The following is a 13,307-nucleotide window of genomic DNA, read 5'->3' as shown; positions in this document are numbered from 1 at the left end:
ATTCCTGGACTTGTTTTAAAACAGCCCGCTGGAATTCAGCCCGCTCGGACATGTACAGACCTACCGTACATGTCCAGGCGCCCGCCGTCCCTCGCATGCGTCGAATGACTTCGACGCATGCGTGGAAGCATTTTAAAGGCGGGCCGCCCACGTCGCCGCGTCATTGTCGCGGCGACACCGCGTCATCGACGCGGCGACACCGCGGACACGCCCCGCGTATTGTTTACGCGCGGACTTCTGTACGATGGTGTGTACAACCATCGTACAGAAGCCCTCTGGCAGACATGTATGGTGAAAACGGTCCGACGGACCGCTTTCACCATACATGTTTGTCCGTGTGTACCCGGCCTAAGTCGTCTGTGAATGGGGCTGGACGTCTTTTACGTTCACGTCGAAACAATGCACGTGGAGCAATGCACACTGGGAAATTCCACGGACGGCGCATTCGCCGCTCCGAAAAAATTGTCAATCACGGCGGGTCACAGTAGTTTTGCATAAAACACGCCCCCCTGATCCAAATTTGAATTAGGCGGGCTTACGCCGGCCGATTTACGCTACGCCGTCGCAACTTACGGAGCAAGTGCTTTGAGAATACAGCACTTGCCCGTGTAAGTTGCGGAGGCGTAACGTAAATCAGATACATTACGCCCGCACAATTTTACGCGGCTCTACGTGAATCTGCCCCCTAATGTACAGAATATCGGCACCTGATATCGGCTATCGGCCCGAAAGGCAGGCGAAAAATCGCTATCGGTTCTGAAAAAAAACGATATTGATCGATCCCTACTCCAAACCACCACCAGATGTCAGCATACCATAGAATAATAATAAAAACCTGATGTACTTCAATACAGCACAGGGAAAACTACAAAAAAAAGTTGGGCAGACCAGACAGAATATAAAATAAACCTACCTGCCTGTTTGCAATCCTTACATTTCCGGCACAATGCCAGTGCGCTGGGATGAATGAACGCCATGGGCATGCGGGAGTGATGTCATCCCATGCCAGCCAATCAAGGCAGCCGAGGACTGTCATTCAGAAGAAGATATAAAGAAACCTGCGCTAGGATATCAAAGGTCTGAGGCTGCTGCCTTCCTAAAATGACTATCCCCTCGGGGACAGGATAAATAGGTATGAATGAGTAGGAATGGTGGCGCTGCCTAAGTATATGCCTGTATCTGTGTGGGCCTATTGTTGGTCCACCCAGAGCAGAGTCAACTGTGGAGTAGCCCAATATTCTCCGTTGGACTAAATGGATAATGCGCTGATAATAGTTCCAAGACTACACAGTAACTAAAGAGCAACCACTCTGAGGCTGTCAGTTACACTTAGAGTGCTCTATGGGTAAGTCCTGACGTTAGACGCCTACAGAGGTGTTAAGGTGGTAAGTTACTAGACAGTAAGATGCCTAAAGTGCCAGGGAACACCTGAGTTTGATCAAGAGGTGCTGTCTCTATGTAATAACAATACCAGGTATGGAGTTCCTAAATGTAAGCGTGTGCTTGCATGGGGAACATAAATATGGGACGGATATCATGTATATATATCGCTGGAAGATGTGTCAGGTTGTAAGTGGATATATGCCAAAAACCAACAATAATATGTACATCACATTAAGTATCAGCAAGATGTGTGAAAATTGTACAAATCCCAGTGTCATCAATCCAACCTGTGATCAGGTCGGGCAATTATACTCAATATTGTCCGTGACCCTAGAATGTAGGGGAAAACATTGATGGTGTATAGCAGCCTATAGGTGTCACATATATAGTCCATACATGTCCATAAATCATTAAGCATAGAAATACAGAAATCCTGGTGGTGCAATTGGAGTCCGATAGCAGAGTATAGATGTGGTAAAGGGGTGCTCCTACGACACACTGCGCCGTGATCCCGGTGCTCCCCTCAGGATTCCCCACTCACCAGATATATGCACGCCACCCCAAGAGGGGACTTCTATCTGGTGAGTGGGGAATCCTGAGGGGAGCACCGGGATCACGGCGCAGTGTGTCGTAGGAGCACCCCTTTACCACATCTATACTCTGCTATCGGACTCCAATTGCACCACCAGGATTTCTGTATTTCTATGCTTAATGATTTATGGACATGTATGGACTATATATGTGACACCTATAGGCTGCTATACACCATCAATGTTTTCCCCTACATTCTAGGGTCACGGACAATATTGAGTATAATTGCCCGACCTGATCACAGGTTGGATTGATGACACTGGGATTTGTACAATTTTCACACATCTTGCTGATACTTAATGTGATGTACATATTATTGTTGGTTTTTGGCATATATCCACTTACAACCTGACACATCTTCCAGCGATATATATACATGATATCCGTCCCATATTTATGTTCCCCATGCAAGCACACGCTTACATTTAGGAACTCCATACCTGGTATTGTTATTACATAGAGACAGCACCTCTTGATCAAACTCAGGTGTTCCCTGGCACTTTAGGCATCTTACTGTCTAGTAACTTACCACCTTAACACCTCTGTAGGCGTCTAACGTCAGGACTTACCCATAGAGCACTCTAAGTGTAACTGACAGCCTCAGAGTGGTTGCTCTTTAGTTACTGTGTAGTCTTGGAACTATTATCAGCGCATTATCCATTTAGTCCAACGGAGAATATTGGGCTACTCCACAGTTGACTCTGCTCTGGGTGGACCAACAATAGGCCCACACAGATACAGGCATATACTTAGGCAGCGCCACCATTCCTACTCATTCATACCTGTCATTCAGAAGAAGCCAGGGAAAAGATGGCAGTAAAAGCATCAGACAGTTGGGGTTCTGCTCCATCTAAGTCACAGATGCCAACTGTCCTGGATTTGTCCCACCAATGCCATGTCCCCAACTAAAAAGGCTTTATTGGCTGGCATAAAGGCTGTGCTTGAACATGTATATGTTGAGAGGGGGGACTGGGTGGGACCAACCCATAAAGTGGGTGTGATCAGTGGCGTTGCGTCCATAGAGGGCGCCGGAGCGCAGCCCCCTCTGGCTCTCGCACCGCCACTGTATACAATACATAGATTCATGCATTGCATGAATCTATGTATTGCCGCTGCCGTCGACTATTCAGATGGCTGGCCCCCTGGCGAGCGCCGGCCATCTGAATAACGGCAGCTGGTTGGCTGTGGAAGTGCCTATCGGAGCCAGCGGCTCTGATAGGCTTTTCGATTACAGCCCATCGGCTTCCAGATGCTTATCCAAGGTTTGGTGGGCACAGTGGTGACAATTGATGGGCACAGTGGTGACAATTTGGCACAGTGGCGACAATGGACACAGTGGCGACAATTGATGGCACAGTGGCTGCGTATGATGGCATGGCACAGTGGTGACAATTGATGGCACAGTGGCTGCATTTGATGGGCACAGTGGCTGCCTTTGATGGGCACAGTGGTTGCAATTGATGGGCACAGTAGCTGCGTTTGATGGGCACAGTGAGACTGCAATTGTTTTTTTTCCCGCTTGTTTGCGCCCCCCAAAAAATGTTGAGCACCAGCCGCCACTGGGTGTGATTAGCAGTCTTGGCAGGATTGCCCTATGAAGTGGGCTTGATTTGGGTGTGCCCACCTGGAAAAAGGGCGGATGAAATGTGGACCATGGTCAGGAAAAATATTGTCCTGTGGTTTTGGAATGCAGGTAAATATGCTAAGACTACCTTATCCAGTGGGTGACAACACTGCTGTGCGATTTCACTGCATAATGAACTGCGTTGTCACCCCGAAGTGTCTTTAGAAGTGTAGCAAGTTCAAAATAAATCAGTTGATTTCCCAGAAATCCAGTGAGTTCCAAACTAGACATGTGCACTGCCAAAAAATGTGTTCGTTTTCGTTTCATTTTTCCCCGGGTCATTCATAACGAATTTCCGCGTTTCCGAAATTTAAAACTTCCGAATTTCTGATATTTCGAATTTAAAATTTTTCGAATTTACATATTTCGATCATAACGATCGAAATATGTAAATTCGAAAAATTTTAAATTCGAAATATCAGAAATTCGGAAGTTTTACATTTCGGAAACGCGGAAATTCAGAAATAAGAAAATCCAAAGGTAAGAAAGAAAATCCGAAAATTCGAAAGAACGAAAATCCGAAAAATGAACTAACTATCTAACTAATAATAACTAACTAATAAATTATAGGTATTGGAATTTCCTTTCAAATGTGGCTGTTAGTCAGTGTAACGAATACAAATTTATCTGAAGTTACGAATTATCTGAAATAACGAATGTCGTATCTATACAAATAGAACGGAAAAAATTAATAATAAAAAATAATAATAAAAAGTTTTTACTATTATTGTTATTTATTATTATTAATTTGTTACGTTCCATTCGTTTAGATACGGCATTCTTTATTTCGGATAATTTGTAACTTTGGATACATTCGTTACGTTCACTAACAGCCAAATTTGAAAGGAAATTCCAATACTTTAAAGTGGTTGTAAACTCAACCACAAAACTTTCACCTACAGTTAAGCCTAGATTAAGGCTTACCTGTAGGTGCAAGAAATATCTCCTAAACCTACACGGGTTAAGAGATATTTACATTAATTACAGGCACCAATGTCTACAGCGCTTGCGCGCCGTATACAATGCCGCAGGCGCACTGAAAGTGACGTTTTTCACAATGGCATAACCTGGGTTAATGCCGTGTTTTCACGCATGCGCGGGGATCTGCTTGTCCCGCGCGCATGTGCGGGAGCTCCGGCCAATCACAGCGCCGGAGCGGCGAAACAAGGCAGTATCTGCGAGGGGACATGGCAGCGGCGAACGAGGAGGACTGGGAGGAAGTTGGTTGGTTGGTGGGCTCTTCATTTTTACCTTATCTTTGGCTGGGATTGGGGGCATGTCCTGGACAACCTGGGCTCAGAATAAGGTTAAATGATGTTGACAGACAGAAAAATTAGCTCATCTCTGTGCTGCTTCTCTTTTCACTATCCATTCACAGGTTGTGGGCTGATCCGGGACAATTGGGGCTGGTAGGAAGTTGGTTGAATGATGCCAGCAGAAAGAAAGTACTACAGGGGGAATCTCTGGATTGACGTAAATATTGCAGCAATAGTTGATATAAGGCGGGAGCAGTATAGCAGAGCAATGATCTCATCTCTGTGCTTCTTCTCCTTTCACTGTCCAGTCACAGGTTGGTGGTTGATCTGGGACAACTTGGACTGGGAGGAAGTTGGTTGAATGATGCTGGCAGAAAGAAAGTACTGCAGGGGGAAATCTCTGGATTGGCGTAAATATTGCAGCAATAGTTAATAGAAAGAGAGAGCAGTGTGGCAGAGCAATGATCTCATCTCTGTGCTGCTTCTCCTTTCACTGCCCAGTCACAGGTTGGGGGCTGATCTGGGATAACTGGGGATGGGAGGAAGTTGGTTGAATGATACTGACAGAAAGAAAGTACTGCAGGGGGAAATCTCTGGATTGGCGTAAATATTGCAGCAATAGGTAATAGAAAGAGAGAGCAGTGTGGCAGAGCAATGATCTCATCTCTGTGCTGCTTCTCCTTTCACTGCCCAGTCACAGGTTGGGGGCTGATCTGGGATAACTGGGGATGGGAGGAAGTTGGTTGAATGATACTGACAGAAAGAAAGTACTGCAGGGGGAAATCTCTGGATTGGCGTAAATATTGCAGCAATAGTTAATAGAAAGAGAGAGCAGTGTGGCAGAGCAATGATCTCATCTCTGTGCTGCTTCTCCTTTTACTGTCCAGTCACAGGTTGGGGGCTGATCTGGGACAACTTGGACTGGGAGGAAGTTGGTTGAATGATGCTGGCAGAAAGAAAGTACTGCAGGGGGAAATCTCTGGATTGACATAAATATTGCAGCAATAGTTGATATAAGGCAGGGAGCAGTGTGGCAGAGCAATGATCTAATCTCTGTGCTTCTTCTCCTTTCACTGTCCAGTCACAGGTTGGGGGCTGGTCCGGGACAACTTGGACTGGGAGGAAGATGGTTGAATGATGCTGGCAGAAAGAAAGTACTGCAGGGGGAAATCTCTGGATTGATGTAAATATTGCAGCAATAGTTAATAGAAAGAGAGAGCAGAGTGGCAGATCAATGATCTCATCCCTGTGCTGCTTCTCCTTACACTGTCCAGTCACAGGTTGGGGGCTGATCTGGGATAACTGGGGCTGGGAGGAAGTTGGTTAAATGATGCTGGCAGAAAGAAAGTACTGCAGGGGGAATCTCTGGATTGACGTAAATATTGCAGCAATAGTTGATAGAAAGAAAGAGCAGTGTGGCAGATCAATGATCTCATCTCTGTGCTGCTTCTCCTTTCACTGTCCAGTCACAGGTTGGGGGCTGATCTGGGATAACTGGGGCTGGGAGGAAGTTGGTTGAATGATGCCGGCAGAAAGAAAGTACTGCAGGGGGAAATCTCTAGATTGACGTAAATATTGCCGCAAAAGCTGGTTTCGTTATTTTATCTTTAAATGCGCTCTTCATTTTCACCGTGTTATCTTTGGCTGCTTTAACTTGGAAACAAACTTTAATAAGGTTGTAAAAAAACTTTTACAGACACTATGGACATGTCAAGGCCAGGTGGTACAAACACAAAAAAGGCGAATTGTTTTCCACACAAACAGGCAATAAACTTGGCCGTTGCTCGCTCACTAATCCCCTATGGCACATTGAACGAGGTCATGCGGGCCAATAGGAGATCTCCGAGTTTGGGGGGTTCAATGCAGAGAAGTCATCTTGCTTTCATCACGTAGTGCACAGAAGCCTTGCAGAGCAATGTATCAAACCTGGCAGATCTTCAGCACTAATACGCACCAGATGGATCCCATTTCCTGACCCCGAAAATGTTTTCTCGGAGAATTCAGCATATAGACAGGCTGGACAACAGAAGAGCCGGGGGGGACCGGCCCCTAGAGATCACATATTATTCACAATTTTAACCAGTTCAGCTCTCCCCACTGTACGCCCCCCCATGGAGCAGAACCAGTTTGTTTATTCAGCAATAAATTTGTCATTACTTAAAGGAGACGTATGGAAAAAGCACTTTTCTAACACACCGCATCTCCAATCATGGTAAAGAACCTCTGACAGAGGCTCTTTACCATGTGATCAGCTGCGACCAATCACAGCTGATCACATCGTGAACCAGGAAGTGCCGGTGTTTGGCTTTCCTCAGTTCACACTGACAGGGAGAGCCAATCGGTGGCTCTCCTGTCAGAAGGAAGGGGTATGTGCACTAATAATCAGCACATTGATTATCAGTGCAGCCCCCATCAGAGGTGCCCACCACAATGCCAATCAGTGCCCATCATCTGCCAGTCAGTGCCCACACAAAGTGTCAATTAGTGCCCAAAGTGCCAATCAGTGCCCAACAGTAACACCTTTCCAGTGCCCTTCACAGATGCCCATCAGCAATGCCTGTCAGTACCTCCTCATCAGTGCCGCCTATCAGTGCCACCTATCAGTGCCCATCAGTGCCACCTATTAGTGCAGCATATCAGTGTAGCCTATTGGTGTCCATCAGTGCTGCATATCAATGCCACCTATAAGTACCCATCAATACTACATATTAGTGCCTCCTCATTAGTGCCCATCAGTGCCACCTCATCAGTGCCACCTTATCATAGCCACCTTATCAGTACAGCTTATCAGTGACCATTAGTGCTGCATTTCAGTGTCACCTATCAGTGCCCATCAGTGCTGCATATCAGTGCCCATCAATTCTACATATTAGTGCCTCCTCATCAGTGCCCATCAGTGCTTGAACAAATTATGTGAGCAGACTGCAGTTCCTCTTGAACAATGTCCATATGACACTAGATCATGGCTTGCAGAAGGGGCTTATATACCTTATTTGGTACTCAGTGATGTCATCAGTGGGTCGCTGGGATTCTCTATCTATGCAATGCAGGCAGATCATAGCTGATATGAGGGGCCAGTGGCGTCCATAGGGGGCGCCCGGGCGCTGCCCCCCCCCTCCTGTAGTCATTAAAAAAAACGGGCCCTTAAAGGCTTTTAAAAATTCGTTTTGCAGCGCCGCGCAAATAACATACACTCATGCATTGCATGAGTGTATGTTATTGTGGCCAGCCTATTCAGATAACCGGACATTGGGCGGCGATTATCTGAATAAGGACAGCTGGTTGGCTGTGTGGAAGTGCCTATCAGAGCCAGCGGCTTTCCCAGTACAGCCCTTCAGCTCTCGGATGTCTTATCCTCGGAACGTAGTGGGCTACGTCCCTTGGATAAGACTGACGGCCGTCTCAGCCAATCAGGTTCACTGATTCTGGTTATCAGTGACCTGATTGGCTGAAGCGTCATCGAGGGACCGTGGAAAGAGAATGGCGAACCCCAGAAAGGTAAGTGGCGGGCGGGGGGGGCAATCCGAATGGCAGCATTTTACAGGGCACAGTGGGGACAATTGATGTGGGCACAGAGGGGGACAATTGATGTGGGCAAAGTGGGGACAATTGATGTGGGCACAGTGGGGGAAAATTGATGTGGGCACAGTGGCGACAATTGATGTGGGCACAGTGGGGACAATTGATGTGGGCACAGTGGGGACAATTGATGTGGGCACAGTGGGGACAATTGATGTGGGCACAGTGGCGACAATTGATGTGGGCACAGTGGGGACAATTGATGTGGGCACAGTGGGGACAATTGATGTGGGGACAGTGGGGACAATTGATGTGGGCACAGTGGCGACAATTGATGTGGGCACAGTGGGGACAATTGATGTGGGCACAGTGGGGACAATTGATGTGGGCACAGTGGGGACAATTGATGTGGGCACAGTGGCGACAATTGATGTGGGCACAGTGGGGACAATTGATGTGGGCACAGTGGGGACAATTGATGTGGGGACAATTGATGTGGGCACAGAAAATCAATGGGAGCGCCAAATGCGTCCAGCATAAATATGCGCCCACTCTACGCCGGCGTAGGCAAGTTACGTCGGTGGGATGAAGCCTGTTTTTAAGCGTATCTTAGTTTGTGGGCCCGGCGCACAGATACGACGGCGCATATTTGCACTTACGCGGCGTATCTGGAGATACGTCGGGGTAAGTGCTTTGTGAATCCGGGGCCTATAACTTTTACGCAAACCAATCAATAAACGCTTATTTTTTTATTTTTTTTTTTACCAAAAATATGTAGAAGAAGAATACGTATCGGCCTAAACTGAGGAAAACATTGGGGTAGATTCAGGTAGCAATTACACCTGCGTATCCATAGATACGCAGCGTAATTGCTAAGTAGCGCCGGAGTATCGACTTTCTGAATTCAGAAAGCTCGATACGCCGACTGTAGCCTAAGATATGACTGGCATAAGGCTCTTATGCCGTCGTATCTTAGGCTGCATTCTGACGCTGGCCGCTAGGTGGCGTTCCCGTAGTGGTCAGCGTAGATTTGCATACTCACGCCGATTCACAAACATACGTGCGCCCGGCGTTCGAGTTTTACGTAGTTTGCGTACGGCGCATCCGTCGTAAGGCTGCTCCTGCTATTAGGAGGCGCAGCCAATGCTAAGTATGGACGTCGTTCCCGCGTCGCGTTTTTTTAAATTTGCGTCGTTTGTGTAAGTGGATCGTGAATGGCGCTGAACGCCATTTACGTTCTCGTCGAAGCAAATGACGTCCTTGTGACGTCATTTACCGCAATGCACGTCGGGAAATTTTCCCGACGGAGCATGCGCACTACTTTCGGCGCGGGAACCCGCCTAATTTAAATGATCCACGCCCCCTACGGGATCATTTAAATTACGCGCGCTTATGCCGGCCACTTTTACGAAACGCCGCCGCAAATTACGGAGCAAATGCTTCGTGAATGAATCGTAGCTCAAGTAATTTACGGAGGCGTAGCGTAAAAACGGTACGCTGCGCCGCCGTAGTAGTGCGCTCCCCTACTTGAATCTACCCCAGTATTTTTGGGGGGATATTTATTATAGCGAAAATTAAAAAATATTGAATTTTTTTCAAAATTGTCGCTCTTTTTTTGTTTATGGCGCAAAAAAATAAAAGCCGCAGAGGTGATCAAATACCACCAAAAGAAAGCTCTGTTTGTGGGGAAAAAAGGACGTCAATTTTGTTTGGGATCCACGTCGCACGACCACGCAATTGTCAGTTAAAGCGACGCAGTGCCGAATCGCAAAAAGCGGGCAGCCAAATGGTCCGGGGATGAAGTGGTTAAACCGTGAGAAGAAGAGCCGGCACGGGAGGTTGGAGTTACACTCTTGGGTTCAGATACGGTGGATTGAATTAGCGTCGAGCCGCCGCGTCGACCATGAACTGCTGAACACACGCACGCAATCCAGAATCTCTGGCGGCTGGCCAAACTCTAACACACGACACCGCCGGTTCCCAACCTTTGATCCGAGGCCTCGGTGTGTTTTGGTGAATGTGGAAGGAAATTCGAAGACTTCCTCTCCGCGCCGCGTTGCCTTCCTGCCCCCTGTCATTGTAGCTCCAGTATATCGAATCGTCTTGCGGAGTGAATTCTGGCCGCTTCGTCCTGACAGATGTTAACAGCTGTACGCGTTCCGCCCGCCAGGCCGTCCAACTGGTGTAACTGATTACCCCGCGGCGCGTCCTGCAATCACAAAAGGTTTACTTTCCGAGAGGAATCATTTCCTAAAAACGTCGGAAAGGAAACACCGGCAACAAGGCAATATCTCAGAGTCAAACTGTAAAACGATATTCATTAATAAGACATCTGATCCACGCTTGGGGGGTGGGGCAGATCCAGGCTGACAACGTTACTCTGCGCGATTTATCTGCTCACCAGAGATAAATTGGAACCAGAAGAAAAGATAGGAATTTCTAGTAACTGCTACCAAGAAATTGAAAAAATTCTCCCCAAGTATCAATGGGGTAGATTCAGGTAGGGGCGAGCACTGATACGGCGACGCAGCGTATCGTCTTTACGCTACGCCGCCGTAAATTACAGGAGCAAGCGCTGTATTCACGAAGCACTTGCTCCGTAATTTGCGGCGGCGTAGCGTAAAAGGGGCCGGCGTAAGCGCGCGTAATTCAAATGATCCGGGTAGGGGGCGTGGATCATTTAAATTAGGCGCGCTCCCGCGCCGAACGTACTGCGCATGCGCCGTCCCTAAAATTTCCCGACGTGCATTGCGGTAAATGACGTCATTGGCTTAGACGTGAACGTAAATGGCGTCCAGCGCCATTCACGGACGACTTTCGCAAACGACGTAACATTTTCAAATCGCGACGCGGGAACGACGTCCATACTTAACATTGGCTGCGCCTCCTAATAGCAGGAGCAGCCTTACGCCGGAAAAAGCCTTAACGCAAACGACGTAAAAAACGAACGCCGGGCGCACGTACGTTTGTGAATCGGCGTAAGTATGTAATTTGCATACTCTACGCTGACAACTACGGAAGCGCCACCTAGAAGCCAGCGGGAGAATGCACCCTAAGATACGACGGCGTAAGAGACTTACGCCAGTCGTATTTTAGGCTAATGTCGGCGTATCGAGCTTTCTGAACACACTGGCCCGGATTCAAAGACATTTGCGCATTATTTACGGAGGCGCAGGGCAACGATTTTGCCCTGCGCCCCCGCAAATTTGCTCTGCTGCCCTTGATTCACGGAGCAGAAGCTCCGTGAATTGCGCGGGCGCGCCGGCAAAATTGCCCGGCGCTAGAGCACGCAATTTAAATGATCCCGTAGGGGGCGGGAATCATTTAAATTAGGCGCGCTCCCGCGCCGAGCGTAGAGCGCATGCTCCGTCGGGAAACTTTCCCGACGTGCATTGCGGCAAATGACGTCGCAAGGACGTCATTTGCTTCCAAGTGAACGTGAATGGCGTCCAGCGCCATTCACGAATCACTTACACAAACGACGTGAAATTCAAATTTTGCGACGCGGGAACGGCGGGTATACTTTAGCATTGGCTGCTCCTACTATTAGAAGGGGCAGCCTTACGCTAAACACGCCGTACGGAAACGACGTAACTTGCGTACGCAGGGCTCGCGCAACATTGTGAATCGGTGTTAGTATGCAATTTGCATACTATACGCTGACCACAATGGGAACGCCCCCTAGCGGTCATCGCAAGAATGCAGCCTAAAATCTGCGTGGCATAAGAGCCTTATGCCACGCAGATTTTAGGCTGCAGTCGGCGTTACGATGTTCCTGAATCAGGAGCATTTGCTACGCCGGAGCAAGTAAGCAATTGCGCTGTGTAACCTATGGTTACACAGGCGCAATTGCTTCTTGAATCTGGGCCACAGAAAATAGATACGCCGGCGCAGCTTTGGAATTACGCGGCGTATCTATGGATACGCCGGCGTAATTCTTTCCTGAATCTACCCCAATGTTATCATCCTGACTCTTCTTATGTACCTTGCCAGGGAATATGTGTTATCAGGGCTGAGATAAGGGGGGGGGGGCAGTAGGGTCGGCTGCCCAGGGCGCTGGTATCATGTATGGTGGTGGGGCACCACGAGGAGAGTTCCTTCTACATACAGAAAGTTTGAGGAGGGATGTGCTGGGAGGGGCGATTTGGGGCTGATTTATTGTGCTAAGAGGAGGAATTAGGGGGACATCGGGGGAGGGGGGATTTGTTCTAGGAGGGGGAGATGTGCTAGGAGGAGTGATATTTGAGTGAGATTTGTGCAGGGAAAGGGAGATGGGGGGAAAGGATTTGTGCTAGATAGGGGGGTTGGGGGTTATTTGTGCTTAAAGGGGTGATTTGTGGTCAGGGGGATTCAAGGGGGAGGGGATTTGTGTTAGGAGGAGGAAATTTGGATGGCATTGGGAATACGATGTGTTCTAGGAGGAGAATTTGCAGGAAATTTGATAGAAGGGGCGATTTAGTGGGGGGGGGGGGTGAGGGATTTGTGCAGAGAGGGGGATTGGGGGGTTTGGTGCTGGAAGAGGGGAAGGAGGGATTTGTGCTGGGGGGGGAGTGAGGGAGGAACTTGTACTAGGAGGGGGGAAGGGGGGATAAGATTTGTTCTAGGAGGGGAAATTTGAGGGAGGATGTGCTAGGAGGGTTGGGGGGGGGGGGGTGTTGTTCTGGGATGGGGGAACAGAATGTATGCTAGAGAGGGATTTGTGCTGGAAAAGGGGAAGAGGGGTTTTGTGCTCAGAGAGATTGGGGGGGGGGACTTTATCTCAGGGAGATTAGGGGGACTAGTGCTAGGAGAGGGAATTTGGGAGGGGGGGGGTGCTAGGAGGGGTGGTTTACGGGGTATTTGGCCAGGGAGGGGAGATTTGTGCTGGAAAAGGAGTAAAAAGGAGGATTTGCGCTGTGGAGGGGGGGGGGGGTGGACTTGGCTAGGAGGGGGAA

General features: G+C 48.4%; 1 protein-coding gene across 1 annotated transcript in view; it reads right to left on the bottom strand.

The window, feature by feature from the left end:
* Nucleotides 1-13,307, bottom strand: part of LOC120936032 (altered inheritance of mitochondria protein 3-like) — an 85,838-nt gene that overhangs the window by 36,542 nt on the left and 35,989 nt on the right. The window lies entirely within an intron of this gene.

This window comes from Rana temporaria, chromosome 4, assembly GCF_905171775.1.
Source record: "Rana temporaria chromosome 4, aRanTem1.1, whole genome shotgun sequence".
Classification (NCBI taxonomy): domain Eukaryota; kingdom Metazoa; phylum Chordata; class Amphibia; order Anura; family Ranidae; genus Rana; species Rana temporaria.
Note: the sequence above shows the minus strand (reverse complement) of the source record. Positions and strands in the feature narration are given on the sequence as shown.